The sequence below is a fragment of the Anomaloglossus baeobatrachus genome, chromosome 4 (assembly GCF_048569485.1).
Source record: "Anomaloglossus baeobatrachus isolate aAnoBae1 chromosome 4, aAnoBae1.hap1, whole genome shotgun sequence".
Lineage (NCBI taxonomy): Eukaryota > Metazoa > Chordata > Amphibia > Anura > Aromobatidae > Anomaloglossus > Anomaloglossus baeobatrachus.
This window is the reverse complement of record NC_134356.1, coordinates 452,500,745-452,518,845: the sequence shown is the minus strand read 5'-3', so window position 1 is coordinate 452,518,845 and position 18,101 is coordinate 452,500,745. Positions and strand designations below refer to the sequence as shown.

The 18,101-nt window shown below is 50.7% G+C and overlaps 1 protein-coding gene across 1 annotated transcript in view; it reads right to left on the bottom strand.

Moving 5' to 3' along the window:
• LOC142302502 (uncharacterized) overlaps positions 1-18,101 on the bottom strand; it is a 79,804-nt gene that overhangs the window by 11,409 nt on the left and 50,294 nt on the right. The gene's annotated exons all lie outside the window — the stretch shown is intronic.

The following is an 18,101-nucleotide window of genomic DNA, read 5'->3' as shown; positions in this document are numbered from 1 at the left end:
AGTTATCCAGCTGAATGAATACTAAACAACAGAGCTCGCTATTTAGATGTTTGGTAGTCGTTCAGCAGGGCACCTATAAAATCAAATACCTCCATTTGGAAATGTAGTATAGTTCTCCTGATCAACTATGTTTCTTACCTCATGACCAGGGCATTGCAGTAGCTTACAGATGCATGGTTACCACCACTCACTGTGTCTGAACACAGGAAGCTGAGCTGACAGCCGCGCTGTGCATGCGGCAGCGTCTATTGTGAAGGAGGGGCCGCGGGGGATCAACGCTGCACAGGTACCGTGGGACACCGGGGAACACCGGTGGGGTTATAGGGGGTGACCTGGCAGGGCCTGGGGAGGAGTTTTCTGTCACATGTGTCATGGCACATGCAACAGAAATCAGAGGAGTAGGGTGAATGCGGCCGGCGCGCTGCTGTGCGCGCGGCCATCTTGGATTTCCGGGAGGGGGGAGGGGGGCACTTTGGCGACACCAGGGGACTGGGGAGGAGATTTATCTCCCATCTGACTTGTTTCTTCATGCCAGATGGGAGATAAATAATTTTTTACCGGCGCTGTCATTTACTGTAACGTGATCATCGGTATACGGTGTATACTGGTGATCACGTGAGCGGGGACTGGAAAAAACATCCTGAATCATGATTTCCAGGGTCTCAGCTACCCCCTGAAACCCCGGAGATTTTCTGACGCTGGGGGGTGCTATTCACTTATTTCTGTCTGCTGTTTATAAATGGCAGATCAGAATAAGGCTACATTCACACGACCGGTCCGTTTTTTTCACGGATGAATCCGTGTGGCATCCGTTTCCGTTCCAAATACGGTCCGTATGTCATCCGTATGTCATCCGTGTGCCTTCCGTTTTTTTGCGTACTGCAAAAAAACTGAAGGAGGGAAAATACATAAATTTACCCAGGATCCATAGCTTCAACCTACATGAGGCAGTTACATGTTCACTCCAGTGCCATTTTCTACTGCTTTTCACAGCGTAGAGCACTCTGGTGATTTTCTTTTGCTTGTACACTTCATATCAGTCTTTTCTGTCATTATAATGGCAGAAAGACACATAATGTCCCACTCTCCTGCATTTTGTAATTTTGCACCCTTTGGTGCCTTTCATGTGGCACTAAGGGGTGCTTAGCCTTGTATTTAGCCAAAAAAAATAAATAAATTTAAAAAAAAAAAATGACGTGGGGGTTCCCCCTATTTTTGATAGCCAGCTAGGGTAAAGCAGACGGCTGCAGCCTGCAGACCACAGCTGGCAGCTTCACCTTGGCTGGTAATCCAAAACTGAGGGCACTCCACTCTGTTATTTTAAATGAAATAAACAATTTAAAAAAAAAAACACGTGGGGGTCCCCCCAAAATTGGATCACCAACCAAGGTAAAGCAGACAGCTGGGGTCTGATATTCTCAGACTAGGGAGGTCCATGGTTATTGGACTCTCCCCAGCCTAAAAATAGCAGGCCGCATCCATTAGATGGCCAATCCTGGTGCTTCGCTCCAGCTCATCCCGTCGTCCTGGTGCGGTGGCAAAAGGAGTAATATATGGGGTTAATACCAGATGTGTAATGTCACCTGGCATCAAACCCTGGGGTTTGTGATGTCAGGCGTCTATCAGATACCTGACCCAGATTACTAACCCAGTCAGTAATAATAATAAATTAGACGACAAACACATTTTTATTTGAAAAAACACTCCCCAAAACATTCCCTCTTTCACCAATTTATTAGAAAGAAAAACAAATCCAGGTCTGGTGTAATCCAAGGGGTTCCCATGACAATCCATACCATTGTCAATGTCCCAGTCAATGAAGAACAGAATGTTCCATATTGGCTGGGAGAGCAATGCAGTCACCTGAGTGAACATCAATAGGTCAGCCCAGGTCACTGCAGGGGATGACAAGTGTTGCTGTCAGGAGGATAGCGAGGTACATTACCTGCGATGATCGCTGAACTCCTGATAGCAGAGCTGTCACTGTAGGGCATGACAAGTGCTGCTGTCAGGAGCTTAGCGAGGTACATTACCTGCGGTGATCGCTGCACTCCTGATAGCAGAGCTGTCACTGAGTTCAATAACTGCCGCCTTCACAGCCAAGTATCGCGGGAGCCTGTGACGTCACCGCTAGTGACAGTCTTGGGTCGGCAGCGAGAGGAGATGTGACAAGCGGCGGTCATGGAGGACAGTGACAGCGCTGACGTTGGGAGGGCAGGACTTCATCACCGCAGGTAAGGCTAGGTTCAGATTTCCGTTGTTTTTCATCAGTCACATGCGTTGCTGATCAACTGATCGCTCACAGCTGTCGGCCGCTGAGAATGTGTGCGGACGGCGAGTGTGAGGTTGGTGGAGCCGAGCAGGGCCATGTGTGCGGGCGGCGGAGTGCGAGGTGGATGGAGCCCAGCAGGACCTTGTGTGCGGGCGGCGGAGTGCGAGGTGGGTGGAGCCGAGCGGGGCCATGTGTGCTTGTTGCGGAGTGCAATGTGGGTGGAGCCGAGCGGGGCCATGTGGCGCTGAGGACGTCAGTGCCGGGGACTGCATGGCTGGGGACAGGTGAGTGTGAGTGTGTGTGTGTACATGCCGAGTGCAGGAGGGGGCGGAGCAGAGCGGGGAAGTGTCGGCTCCCTGCACACGTAGCCAGGGTAAATATCGGGTTACTAAGCAAAGCGCTTTGCTTGGATACCCGATATTTACCTTGGTTACCAGCTTACCGCAGGCTGCCAGCAATGGCTCCCTGCAAACTGTAGCTGTAAAAAGCCATGCTTTTGGTGATCGAACCGTTTTCGAACGTAACTCGAACTGTCGAGCTTTTAGCAAAAAGTTCGGGTTCGATCTCGAGCACCCCCCAAAATCACTCGAACATGAAATTGGCGAACCTCGAACATCGTTCAACTCTAGTCAATACTTTGTAGGATCTTTCGGTGCAATTACTGCGGCAAGTCTTTTGGGATATGTCTCTAACAGCTTTGCACATCTAAAGGCTGAATTATTTGCCCATTCTTCTTTGCAAAATAGTTTAGTTCAGTGAGATTAGACGGAGGCTGTGATCAGCAGTTTTCAAGTCTTCTCACAGATTCTCAATGTATTTAGGTCTGGACTGTGACTGGGCCGTTCACACATATTAATATGCTTTGATCTAAATCATTCCATTGTAGCTCTGGCAGTATGTTTAGGGTTGTTCTGTTGGAAGATGAACCTACACCCCAGTCTTGAGTCTTTTGCAGCCTCTAAGTTTTTCCTCCAGGATTGCCTATATTTAGCTCCATTTACTTTCCTATCAACTCTGACCAGCTTCCTTGTCCCTACTGAAGAAAAACTGCCAAAAGCATGATGCTGCCACCATCATTTTTGATGGTGGAAAAAATGGTTTCAGGGTTATGTGCAGTGTTTGTTTTCAGCTACACATAAATTTTGCATTTTGCTCAAAACGTTTTACTTTGATTTCATCTGACCAGAGCCTCTTCTCACACATGCTAGCTGTGTCTGCTGGATGGCTTTTTGAAAACTGCAAATAATACTTCTTATGGTTTGCTTAAAATGGCCATATTTGTGGAGTATATCACTAATAGTTGTCCTGTGGACAGATTCTCCCACCTAAGCTGTGAATATCTGCAGATCCTCCAGAGTGACCATGAGCCTCTTGGCTGCTTCTCCAATTAGTGCTCTTTGGTTGGGATGTCAGTTTAGGTGGAAGGCCACGTCTTGGTAGGTCTGCAGTTGAGCCATACTCCTTCCATTTTTGGATAATGGATTGAACAGTGCTCTGGAAGATTTTCAGAGCTTGGGCTATTATTTTAATAACCTAACCCTGCTTTACTCTTATCTACAACTTTATCACTGACCTGTCTGGTGTGTTCCTTGGTTTTCATGATGCTTTTTCATCCCTAATGTTCTCAAACAGACAGCTGAGGCCTTCACAACTGTAGTTTTACTGAGAATAAATTACACACAGTTGGACTCAATGTATCAATTAGGTGACTTCTGGAAGCAATTCGTCACTCAGGAGTTTATTTAGAGGTGTCAGACTACAGGGGGCTCAATATAAATGCATGTTGCAATTTTGAGATTTATATTTTTAAAATATTTAGAAATCCATGAATCATTTCCTTTACACTTCACAAATACTTACTACCTAGTGTTAGAAAATCAAAAAAAATCCCAATAAAATACATTGTGGATGTAACATGAAAAAATGTGGAAAAGTAGTTCATGGCTGGTGAATAGTTTTTCAAGGCACTGTATGGTATCTAAAAGAACCTCACAGGTCTAAAGGTAAGTTCACACAGTGCGTTTTTCGCGGCGTTTTTGCGCGTTTTTCGGTTTGCCCAGAAAACTGCATGACTTTGCTTCCCCCAGCAAAGTCTATGAGTTTTCATTTTTGCTGTCTGCACACAGCGTTTTTTTTCAGCTGCGGTTTTGTGGTGACCACAAAAACGCAGCATGTCAATTATTCCCGCATTTTTCATGACGTTTTTCATCCATTGAGTTGAAAGACGCAATGAGAAACGCAAATTGCAAATACAGCTGCGTTTTAGTGCGTTTCTATGACTAAAAACGCAGCTATAAACACAAGGGGTGGGCAGTAAAGTGACATGTACAGGAAGAGGATTCCTTCTGTCAGTAAATACAGAAGCGTGAATCCTCCCGGTACCGTCACCTCTGCGTCCACCTCCCGTCATGTGCATGTCTGCTCCCGTGCGGCGCCATGTCTGGGCAGAAGGTGGAAGCAGCTGCGAAAACAAAAAAATGTCATGCTCACCTGTCTGCAGACTCCTGGTGCCATGCCCGCTCCCAGCTCCTCTCCCGGTACCGCTGCTCCGGCTGTGTGCAGACGGCCGGGAAACCTCCGATAGCTGCAGGACCTGGCGATGGATCACTGTCACGAACCACCGGGGGGGGTCACTCGGAAATCCCCCGCGCTGGCTACCAGTACGTCACAATCGGGGGGTAATAAGTGGGGGTCACCCCTCCTTTATACCTCCCGACCGACAGACAGAGCACGTGACGCGCTCTCTAGCGCCCCTCTTATAGTCAGGCCAATTATGGAATTGCCCGACAATAAGCAAGGAGGCCGCTATACTACTTATGCCGATTATTGAAGGGTCCCCGGTGAGAGTAGGGTATATATTCCCCCGACCTCCACGGGCGGAATATATAAAACCTCCCCGAATCTCACTGGCCTCCCCACAATAATCCTTGGCACAACTCGCTGCCACCAACCGCTTCACGGTAACTATTAGCCGAACACACAGACGTGGGATTCAAGATCGAGATAACAGAACAGCCCAAGATTAATTATATAATTTAATCAGCCTAAAGCACACTAGAAAATACAATATATACAATAGGAGATCTACAGAATATACATATGTCAGAGTACAGTTACAGATAAAGCATGGTTTACAAACAGGCATACACAGTTCCAGCAGTTACCTTGTGCGTCTGGCCACAGGGGGGCGCCGTGGACCAGGTTTCCAGGATCTTTCCCACAGATGTTTCCTACACGTGACCCCCGGCGAAAGAACACTGGAAAATGGCCGAAGTAGGGTTATCAACCTGGGCAAATCCAGGTCCCCTCCTACCTTAGTGACCTCACAGAGAAGCACTGCCACTCCCCCCGCTTTGAGTCAGAATTATCCAGAAAGGGGATATTGGCCATAACTTTGCCTGGGAGCGTCGTAGACGGACGCCAACGCTCTCATTGTGACAGTTATGAATTTAGCTACAGAACGAGAGGACTCATGACTTGTCTACTAGTTCCCCATTGGCTGATATCACGCCTGGGGTACTTCCCAAGCTCCCACTTCCATAAAAAAGGTGTGCCAGCATCGTCCGCATGCGCAAACACCATTTTTATGGTTGCCATATTTATCGGAAATATGGCTTGCGAGATATGAACCATATTTTACTGGAGTCGTCCTGTCTGGATACTTCCATAGCCTTATAATGAGATACAAACTCTTGTTACAGGGTCACGGCAGGGAGTCATCCTGTCTCCACTGTTCCCACATCATCTAATCTCCATATCACAGGAGATGGCCATGGGATGTGTTGCTAGGATGTGACACCTTCCAAGATGTTGGACATTGAGAACAAGAAGGGAGGGGGCACGGCCATGGAGTGATGAGAGCGATTATGACTGGAAATCATAATTCCTCTTCATATCCCAGGATTTGCCTCACACCTCCCCCCTTTTGAGGGCGCTAGGGGGCAGCACACTCCGGTGTTCCCCCGTGCGCCCGTCCGCGACCTCTCCTTGTCGGGACAGCCCGTCTGCGTTACTGTGGTCCCGGCCCCTTTTGTGGCGAATGGTGAAGTTGTATTGCTGGAGCGCAAGGCTCCATCGCAACAACCGTCCATTCGTCCCAGAGACGGTGTGCAACCAGCTGAGGGGATTGTGGTCCGTCTCCACGATGAAGTGGCGCCCGTATAGATAGGGTTGCAGACGCTGCAGGGCCCACACTATGGCCAGGCATTCCTTTTCCATCGTGGAATAGGCCACTTCCCTCGGTAACAGCTTCCTGCTCAGGTACAAGACTGGGTGCTCTTGGCTCGCAGAGTCCACCTGGCTGAGCACCGCACCGAGGCCGAAGTCACTGGCGTCGGTCTGTACTACAAACGGCCGCGTGAAGTCGGCTGCCTGTAGCACGGGCGGGCTGGACAGGGCGTCCTTTAGGGCCCGGAAGGCTGTCTCGCAGTCCATTGTCCAATCGACTGCAGAGGGCAGCTTCTTCTTGGTGAGGTCCGTCAAGGGCTTTGCCAGGCTACTATAGCATGGAACAAACCTCCTATAGTACCCAGCGGTCCCCAAGAAGGACATCACCTGCTTCTTGGTCCTGGGGGTGGGCCAGGATGCGATGGCCTCCACTTTCTCAGGCTCGGGCTTCAGTGTTCTCCCGCCTACCCGGTGACCGAGGTACTGGACCTCGCTCATGGCCAGCTGACACTTTCCCGGCTTGATGGTCAAACCTGCCTGGTGGACCCGCCTGAGCACCTGTGCTAGATGCTCTAGGTGATCTTCCCAGGTGGGACTGAAGACGGCAATGTCATCCAGGTACGCGGCCGCGTACCCTTCAAGTCCCTTGAGCAGGGTGTTGACCATCCGCTGGAAAGTGGCAGGGGCATTCCTCATCCCGAATGGCATCACCGTGGACTCGTACAGTCCAAATGGGGTAATAAAGGCAGAGCGTTCCCTGGCCTTGCGAGTCAGGGGGATCTGCCAATATCCCCGGCTCAGATCCATGATGGTCAGGTACTGAGCCCCGGCCAACTGATCGAGCAGGTCATCGATGCGTGGCATTGGGTACGCATCGGCGACCGTGACAGCATTGAGCCCCCTGTAGTCCACGCAGAACCGAGTGGTTCGGTCCTTCTTAGGGACAAGGACTACAGGCGAGGCCCAAGCGCTGTTGGATGCCTGGATCACCCCCAGCTTCAGCATCTCGTCAATCTCCTGGCGCATGTGTTGCTGCACCTCCAGGGAGACCCGATATGCTGAACGCCGGATCGGGGGATGATCCCCAGTGTCCACGTGATGGACAGCCAAGTCAGTCCTTCCGGGCTGGTTGGTAAACAACCCCCGGAAGGGGTGTAGGGTGGCCCACAGCTGGGACCGTTGGTCCTCCAAGAGCTGGTGGCCAACCTCCACATCCTCAATGGATCCGCCTGCCCTAACCTGGGCTAGCATATCCAAGAGGGTTTCCGCTTCTCCCTCCTCAGGCAGGTTGCACACGGGGAGCGCACATGCCTCCCGCTCATGATGTGTCTTCATCATGTTCACATGGAAGGGCTTCCGCCTTCCACGGGCAGGGTCCAGGGTGACCAGGTACGTCACCGGGTTGAGCTGCTGGTACACGAGGTATGGGCCTTCCCAGGCTGCCTGAAGCTTGTCCTGTGGTACGGGGACCAGTACCCACACCTTTTGACCCACTTGGTAGGTCCTCTCACAAGCGTTCTGGTCGTACCAACGCTTCTGATCGGCCTGGGCTTGAGCCATATTGTCGTGTACCAGTTGCGTCAAGGCCTGCATTTTGTCCCGGAAGCGCATGACATACTTGATAACCGACACTCCAGGGGTGGCCAAATCCCCTTCCCAAGCCTCTTTCACCAGAGCCAGGGGGCCCCGCACACGTCGCCCGTACAGGAGCTCAAACGGTGAGAACCCTGTTGAGGCCTGTGGAACCTCCCGGTAAGCAAATAACAGGTGTGGGAGATACCGCTCCCAGTCACGCCCATGGGAGTCGACCAACATCTTAAGCATCTGCTTTAAGGTGCCATTAAACCGCTCGCACAGGCCATTAGTCTGTGGATGGTACGGGCTGGCCACCAGATGTCGCACCTGGACTTGCTTACAGAGGGCCTCCATCAGCTGGGACATGAATTGGGTCCCCCGGTCAGTGAGCATTTCCTGGGGAAAACCCACTCGGGAGAAAATCTCCAGCAATGTGGTGGCCACCTTGTCAGCCCGAATGGACGACAAGGCCACTGCTTCTGGGTACCGGGTGGCATAGTCCACTACCGTCAGTATGAAGCGTTTCCCGGAGCTGCTGGGGATGGCCAGCGGGCCGACCAGATCGACAGCCACCCTCCTGAAAGGCTCATCGATGATGGGCAGAGATACCAGTGGGGCTTTGGGGTGTGGCCCCGCCTTCCCCACTCTCTGACAGGTTTCACACGAACGGCAGTAGGCAGCCACATCGGCCCCCATTTTTGGCCAGTAGAAATGCTGGTTTAACCTGGCCTTGGTCTTAGCGATCCCTAGGTGTCCGGCCATCGGAATCTCATGTGCGATCCGCAACAACTCCGTCCGGAACGGATAGGGTACCACTAACTGTCGGTCCCTGGGCCACGCCTCCGGTGAACCCTGCTGGACCGTGACCCGGTACAGCCGTCCTTGGTCCCAGACCACTCGCTCCGGGTCCGAGTCCGAGGGAGGCTGTGCCGCCTGCACCTTTAGAGCTTTCAGGCTGTCGTCAGCTTCTAACGCTGCCTGAAACCCCTGACTAGATGTGGCCAGAATCGACGAGACTGTCACATCTTCGGTCAGTACCCCGGGACCTGTGTCCTGGCCTCCACCTGACTCGGCTGCCACTTGGTCAGAAGGGGAAGAGCTATCGGACCTCCGGGAGGCCCCTTGGCTTCCAGCACTCCCACTGCGGGTGACAGCGGCCACAGCCGCTGCGACCGTGGGTCGTGCCTGCTCCTCCTCCGTTCCTGACCAAGTCGCCGGTTCAGGCAGACCTACCTGGCTTCCTGACACCCCGGTTGTGGGGGAACCCTGCACCGAGATCTTACCTGGGAGCACTTCCGCTCCTGGACCGGCCCCAATCTCACCTGCCTGTTCCCCCCCTGCAGCAACAGAACCCCGCTGTGAAATCTCTGGGGACCCCACATTGGCTGTGGTAGCCCCCACCCCACACACTGGTCCTCCCCCTGCAGCACCCTGCTCTCTGCTTATCCCTGCAGAGGGCAGCAGATCCCAGCTCACTGGCTGATCACTTGTAGAGGCATGGTCACACCTTTCTCTGACCCCCTCCCCTGTCACAGCTGCAGCTGTGTGTGTGTCTATGGTGTCTATGCAAGCAGAAGTATCAGAGTTCACTCCCTCCTCCCTTACATCATTCATAGATAACACATTAACATTGTCCGGAGGCCTGTCAGTACTGGCTGAAGGTTCAGCCCTTGGGGGGGGCCCAAACTGGGAGGTTATCTGCCCCAAATCTGTCCCAAGTAGCACGTTTGCAGGGATCCGATCAGTTACCCCCACCTCTCTCACCCCTCGCCCTGCGCCCCAGTCCACATAAATGCCAGCAACAGGCAGCGCCGGGTCAATGCCTCCAATCCCGGAGACAGCGAGGGTTTTTCCAGGGATCAACTCTTGGGGGGACACCATCTCAGGCCGCACCAGAGTCACCTCTGAGGCGCTGTCTCGCAGTCCTATGGTCACAGACCGGCCGACGGTGACAGGTTGGAAGCTGTCCAGGGACCTACCACCACCCCCACCCACACAATACACCTTGGGCGGCCCTTGGGACGGGGACGGAGCCGGGGCCTTGGGACGCTGAGGGTCTTGGTTCTGCCACGGGCCTGGAGAGGGGAGTTGAGGGGGACACCCCCTGCAGTCTAGGGGCAGGTGGGGCAGTCGCAGAGTTCATCTTACCCCCTCTCCAGGTGCTGCTGGTGGCTGCTCTCCTGGCCTCAGGAGCCCGATTGTTGGTGTAGTCATCGGCCAGGGCAGCTGTAGCCGTGGACCCCTTTGGCTTCTGGTCTCGGATGAACTGGCGGAGATCCTCAGGGCAGTTCCACAAGAGTTGCTCCGTGATGAACAAGTCCAGGATCTCCGGTCCGGTGGAAAGCTGCAGGCCTTGGGTCCAGTGGTCGGCAGCTCGGGCAAGTGCCCGCCGGTGGTCAGCCCAGGAGTCCTTTGGTCCCTTTTGCAGGGTCCGGAACCTCTTGCGGTAGGACTCCGGAGTGAGGTTGTACTGTTGGATCAGGGCCCGCTTGATGGTGTCGTAGCCCTGATCTGCCTCAGCAGGCAAGTCCCCAAGGATATCCAGGGCCTTACCCCTTAGACGGGGGGTCAGGTATTTGGCCCACTGATCCTTGTCCAGATGGTGCTGCAGGCAAGTCCGTTCAAAAGCAGTCAGGAAAGAGTCCAAGTCTCCATCCTTCTCCAGCACTGGGAAGTCCTCATCACGGACCTTTGGAAGTTTGGTGTCTTGAAGGTCACGTGTGGCTGATGAGGGCTGGAGCTTGGCTAGATGCAGCTGGTGGTCACGGTCTGCCTGTCGCTCTCGCTCTTCACGCGCTGCCTGCCGCTCTCGCTCCGCAGCCTCACGCTCTGCCTGCCGCTCCGCAGCCTCAGCCTCACACGCTGCCCTGTGCTCTGCCATGAGTTCCTTGTAGCCCTCCCGGTCTCCAGCCTGGAGTAGGGCCATAGCCATTTGAAGAAGGCTATCCGAGCCTCCCAGGCTCGGTGGAATGGCCCGTGGTGATCTGCGGCACGCTGCAGAGCTAGGCGATTCACTGTCCCTTTCAGAGCGGAGGACTGGCATCTGGCTCGTTGAGGACCCTTGGGCGAGCTCCTCCTCATCTGGTCCATAATTGCCAGGTTGTGCGCTGTCCTCTGCAGAACGGTTCTCTGGCGTCGGGCTCCTGGAGGACTCGTGGTCAACCTCCTCATTGCTGTCCACAGCACCGTCCTCCCTCTCTTCGGCTCCTGCCTTAGCATTGGCCAGTTGCATAGCTCTGCTCCTGGTGCCATCAGCCATTCTTGCAGACTTTTGGTCACTGACACAGAACTGCCACCTGATGCCTCCACACACCTTACAGTATCTGCACTCTGACACTCTAGTGTTGAGCTAGTCTGAAGACCCCAGCAGCCACAGCTGCTGCAGGCAGTCTTTAGTGTCTGGGAGTATGGGTCTCACACTCACACACACTATTATCTCGATCCCACCGCTGCCACCAATATGTCACGAACCACCGGGGGGGTCACTCAGAAATCCCCCGCGCTGGCTACCAGTACGTCACAATCGGGGGGTAACAAGTGTGGGTCACCCCTCCTTTATACCTCCCGACCGACAGACAGAGCACGTGACGCGCTCTCTAGCGCCCCTCTTATAGTCAGGCCAATTATGGAATTGCCCGACAATAAGCAAGGAGGCCGCTATACTACTTATGCCGATTATTGAAGGGTCCCCGGTGAGAGTAGGGTATATATTCCCCCGACCTCCGCGGGCGGAATATATAAAACCTCCCCGAATCTCACTGGCCTCCCCACAATAATCCTTGGCACAACTCGCTGCCACCAACCGCTTCACGGTAACTATTAGCCGAACACACAGACGTGGGATTCAAGATCGAGATAACAGAACAGCCCAAGATTAATTATATAATTTAATCAGCCTAAAGCACACTAGAAAATACAATATATACAATAGGAGATCTACAGAATATACATATGTCAGAGTACAGTTACAGATAAAGCATGGTTTACAAACAGGCATACACAGTTCCAGCAGTTACCTTGTGCGTCTGGCCACAGGGGGGCGCCGTGGACCAGGTTTCCAGGATCTTTCCCACAGATGTTTCCTACACGTGACCCCCGGCGAAAGAACACTGGAAAATGGCCGAAGTAGGGTTATCAACCTGGGCAAATCCAGGTCCCCTCCTACCTTAGTGACCTCACAGGGAAGCACTGCCACTCCCCCCGCTTTGAGTCAGAATTATCCAGAAAGGGGATATTGGCCATAACTTTGCCTGGGAGCGTCGTAGACGGACGCCAACGCTCTCATTGGGACAGTTATGAATTTAGCTACAGAACGAGAGGACTCATGACTTGTCTACTAGTTCCCCATTGGCTGATATCACGCCTGGGGTACTTCCCAAGCTCCCACTTCCATAAAAAAGGTGTGCCAGCATCGTCCGCATGCGCAAACACCATTTTTATGGTTGCCATATTTATCGGAAATATGGCTTGCGAGATATGAACCATATTTTACTGGAGTCGTCCTGTCTGGATACTTCCATAGCCTTATAATGAGATACAAACTCTTGTTACAGGGTCACGGCAGGGAGTCATCCTGTCTCCACTGTTCCCACATCATCTAATCTCCATATCACAGGAGATGGCCATGGGATGTGTTGCTAGGATGTGACACCTTCCAAGATGTTGGACATTGAGAACAAGAAGGGAGGGGGCACGGCCATGGAGTGATGAGAGCGATTATGACTGGAAATCATAATTCCTCTTCATATCCCAGGATTTGCCTCACAATCACCTGATGCAGTCACCTGACGCATCAGCTGATCGTAAGTCTCGCGGTGACGCTGACGCCGGCGCCCGGCCAGCTTAACCTGTCAGTGGATGCCATCAGGAGACTTCATCCCTGATTACCGGCAGCTCCTGCAGCGATCGGACGGGATCAGACTCGCTCCAGGAGCTGCCAGTAATCAGCACATAAGTGAGGGTTTTTTTGTTTGTTTTTTTTTTTGCACTGATGCATCATCTGATTGTATAAACGGCTTTTATACAATCAGCTGCTGTGTCATGTGATTCACATCCTGGAACCTGACACATCATCTGATCGCTTTGCCTTCCAGCAAACCGATCAGATGATATTGGCTCCGGATTGGACGTCGCGGGACCCTTGACCCAGGATTACTGCGGAGGGGAGTTCTTTATTTCAATAAAGATGGAGTCACTAATTGTGTTGTAATTTCTAATAAAAATATTTTTCTGTGTGTTGTGTTTTTTTTTATCTTTACTAGAAATTCATGGTGGCCATGTCTAATATTGGCGTGACACCATGAATTTCGGGCGTAGGGCCAGCTGATAATACACAGCTAGCCCTAACCCCATTATTACCCAGCGAGCCACCTGTCAACAGGGCAGCTGGAAGAGTTGGATACAGTGCCAGAAGATGGAGCTTCTATGAAAGCGCCATTTTCTGGGCTGGCTGCGGACTGCAATTCGCAGCGGGGGTGCCCAGAAAGCATGGGCACTCTGCACTGTGGATTCCAATCCCCAGCTGCCTAGTTGTACCTGGCTGGACTCAAAAATTGGGCGAAGCCCACGTCATTTTTTTGGGGGGCAAAAAACTCCTGCATACAGTCCTGGAAGGAGGATTCTGAGCCTTGTAGTTCTGCAGCTGCTGTCTGCTCTCCTGCATACACTATTGGATGGAGTATGCTGAGCGGAGAATGAAGAACATATTGAAGAAGGAAATGACATCAGACCTTTTTTTTTTGTTCACTGATAAAAAACGCATAAAGACGCAGTGAGCAAAAACGCAGCAAAAAACGCACCAAATCGCGGCAAAAACGTGTGCGTTTTTGCCGAGTTTTTTTTTACGCGGGTGCGTTTTTGCCGCAAAAACCGCACAAAAACGCAGCATCAAAAAAAACGCAGTGTGTGGACCTAGCCTAAAGGCTTTACACACTGCGATATTGGTACCGATATCGCTAGTGTGGGTACCCGCCCCCCTCTGTTGTGCGACATGGGCAAATAGCTGCCCGAGGCGCACAACATCGCCCAGAGCCGTCACACATACTTACCTGCCTAGCGACATCGCTGTGACCGGCGGACCGCCTCCTTTCTAAGGGGGCGGTTCGTTCAGCATCACAGCGACGTCACAGCAGCGTCACTGAACCGCCGTCCAATAACAGTGGAGGGGCGGAGCTGAGCGGGACGTAACATCCCGCCCACCTCCTTCCTTCTGCATAGCGGCCGGGAGGCAGGTAAGGTGAGCTTCCTCGTTCCTGCGGCATCACACGGAGCGATGTGTGCTGCCGCAGGAACGAGGAACAACTTCGTTACTGCTGCAGTAACGATATTTGAGAATGGACCCCCATGTCACCGATGAGCGATTTTGCACGTTTTTGCGACGATGCAAAATCGCTCATAGGTGTCACACGCAATGGCATCGCTAATGCGGCCGGATGTGCGTCACCAATTCCGTGATCCCAACAACTTTGCATTAGCGATGTCGCAGCATATAAAGCCCCCTTTACTCTGGCATTTCCTCAGAAAACTGAAGTGTGATCGTTTACTACAAATTAAAGCTAGGCATAAACTAGCATGGCTGGCAGCATAGCGAATGACTTGTCATTTACAGTTCTTCTTAAAAGGTTGTTGTTTACAAACTCAATACATTGAAAAATTGCCAAAAATGCCGTGGTTGATGTTTGCTTTGCTCTGTGACCTGGGCGGAAACAGCAAGTCCTTTGAAGTCACAGTTGATGCATGCAAACCTCAACATTACTTTCCGAAATTCCTGACAACATGGCAAAATAACTTAGTTCTTAAAGCAAATGAATACCTTGGGTGCATTTTTTATTTTGCTAAAATGCATGTATTTTTGGTTGTAAAGCATTTTTTTTCAAGAGGGTTTCATGAAAAAATGTTGGACCAAATGGTTTCTGCAGCCTTAACGTATCACAGCATAGAACTGACTGCAGAAAGAGTTATAGGGGTTGTCTTCATTCAAGAAACTTTTCACTTTTTGCTACTACTTGTAAAAAAACAAACCAAAAAAAGTGAACTAAGCTTTATTCACTCCCCCAGATTCAGTGCTCTGTCTCCACCATTGTCTGACGAAGGAAGACTGAAACGTACGTAGGGGTTGGAGTTCAGCGTGGTGAACATATGTGATTCTATTTTCAGGTATACTTTTTTGCTCACTAATTGTTATATTTATGGCCTTTTTTTATTTTTCTTGCATAGGGATCAGATACATGCACGTATGGTGGCTTCATGGTGTATTACCCTGTATTATATTGGGTCACTGAGACGTTATAGGTTATAGGCCCCTTGACTGTGCAATATATCTCCTCTAGTGCAATATTGATTCTTTTATGTGCAATAGGCCCTGATCTTGCTGCTATATACTTCCTTCTGTGCAATATTTATCTTATATGTGCAATAGGATTTGAATTAGTGCAATACACTCCAGTGGTGCAATATTGAGATTTTTTTTATGTGTAATTTGCCATAAACTTTGCTGTTATTTATTCTTATTTGTGCTATATTTATATATGTAAAAGGCCCTCTATTTGCTGCATTAGAGATTAATTAGTGCAATATAAAAAAAACATTTTGGTGCAATATTTTTACATCAATGTATTAGAGCAATAATTGGAATTTATTTATAAAAAATATTTTTGCATGAATTTATTTCTATCTATTATATTGCATTCTGTCAATATTGAATTCCATATGCACTTTATTGCACTTAGTGTTTTCTTTATAATTGATTTTTTTGTTATTATTTTTTGCACAAATTTTGCAGCTTGATTTCTTGTGAGCATTCTATTTCTTCACGCATGCCCTTTATGGATTACTTTTTGTTGTTGTCATTTTCCCTTATACCGTTCCTTAGAATATCAAATATTTGGTAATAAAATCATATTTTGAACCACATTTCGTCTTTGTTTTTTTTTTTTTTTGTTTGTTTGGTGTTGTTATGATATTATTTTGTCCAGCATATATACACCCTATAACATATTATGTTTATTAGTGATTTTTTTCAGGTGTTTTTTATATGTTTCTGTATTGACAAAAAAGTGCTTTAATCTGTTTGGATGCAGTAGTGAAATCACATTGAAAGCTCTGCAACCAGTCACTGAGGTCTGCAGGTTGTGGTGTCTATATCGGACACAGACCACTGAGCTCAGTAACTGGCTGCAGAGCAGTTGATGTGAACTTACTGCTGTAGCCTAATAATTGGGACCAGGGTAGTGGCGAAGACACGGAGCTAGACCCTGGGCTCAGTTTGTTTTTTGACAAGTAACTGAACATATGGACTAAAGTTTCCTGAATGGGGATCCCCCTTTTAACAATAAAGTCTGACAGTGAGTTCACTCTGAAGACACAACCCATATATCTCCTGAATGATTTTCTAAGTTGATTTATGATCTGTACTATTTATGCTGACTTCTGCTTCAGCCCACCACACTGTTGTTGAGGGTGATACTTGATATAACAATCCTATTTTATTCTTGGGACTTGTGTAGCCGTCCAGTGTGGAACCTACAGGGTTAATCTAGTTTTGATTTCCTTCTGCTGTCAGCACTGGGTGGGACTGTTCTATATAACTACAGAGCCAGCTCCCACTACTAGTCAATAGAGATTCTAGCATGGTTTGTTCCTCTGTCCTGAGCTCCTGTATATTGACCTGATTTTCCAGTTTAGTGACCTTGGCTTTAATTGGGCTACCCGCTTGTTGTTAGATTCTGTTCTTGATGTGACCTTCTGGATCATACCCGGCTTCCTTAATATCCTTCTTGCCTCTTTATGCCACCAAACAGCAAATGACTCTGTGGTCTTTATTCAGGGATCTCTGAGTCCAGATCCCTGTACAGGGGTTAAAGGGTGAAGGCCAGGGCAACTGGTTTCTGGGAAACAGATTAGCTTGCGCCAAGCCTGTTTGTGTTAGCCATTTTGGAGCTGCCAGGTGACTACTAACTGTGTGCAGATGACATGATCAAATCAAAGTTCAACTTTGTGTTGTGGTTTTGTGATGCCCTGGCACCGCCAGGTGGTCACACATAGAATAGGCCCCCCGCATAATACCATCCCTCATCAGGTTACATCATGCCAAAAAAAACCCTAGTCACCCCCCAGGGAAGGAAAGGCACACCAGTGGGCGGAACCAGGCAGATGGAGAACGCCCACCTAGGGGTCTGGAGAACCCGGGGCGGGAAAAGTGTTGAGTTGTGTTGAGTCGAGTGGAGTCCACTTTAGAGAGTGGAGTAGAGCAGGAGGAGAGGAGAAGGTGAAGCTCAAGTGCAAAGACAGAAAGGAAAGGCGTCGGGGTAGGAGCCCCGGCGTACTGGCTAGGTGGCAGACGGTGGTCCGTGTCTGTCAGGAGATGGGAAGACGGCAGCCGGAGATCCGAGGTGGACCGGGACAGGGTAGGAGCCCGCCGGTACCAACACCGGAGAACCAACTCGGAAACCATGCACAGAGGGGGTACTTGGACCCTGAAGCCAGGACCGGAACCAACGGCCTCGCTAATTAACCAATTGAGGGCAGGATTATAGGTCCTGTCCCAACCAAAGTCCCAAAAGCAGACAACAGCCCACCGCGGGGATAGGGCATCCGCCAGGGCCCGGTAGATCTCAAGGGCCAGCGTCAGCGGGCAAGGCTCCCAACAAAAGTACCGGGAGCGGACTCCCGTGTTCCATACCGGGAAGTCCACAAACTCCAAAACAGTGCAGAGGAAAATGACACAGATCATCACCCAGGGCGAGGGACCAGAATACACCCGGCCGTGGCGGCCGGCCACCGACACCTTGGTTTACCGATTGGACTTGTGTGATTCATTGACTGTGAGTGCACCAATATTCCCCGGTCTCACCGGGCGCGCCGGCCCCTGCAATCACCATCCTCAGCACAGAGACACTGGGCCCTGGGGCATCCATCCCTACCCACGGAGGGGTTAATATCCAGCTGCCATCCCATCGCCTCCGGGGTACCCCATAACAGCAGCGGTGGTGCCACATCTCACCACACACCGTGGGTGGCGTCACAGAGTGATTACGGTAAATCCCGCACAAATACGTCCCCTTTTATTCGAAGTGTCCGCGAAGATCCC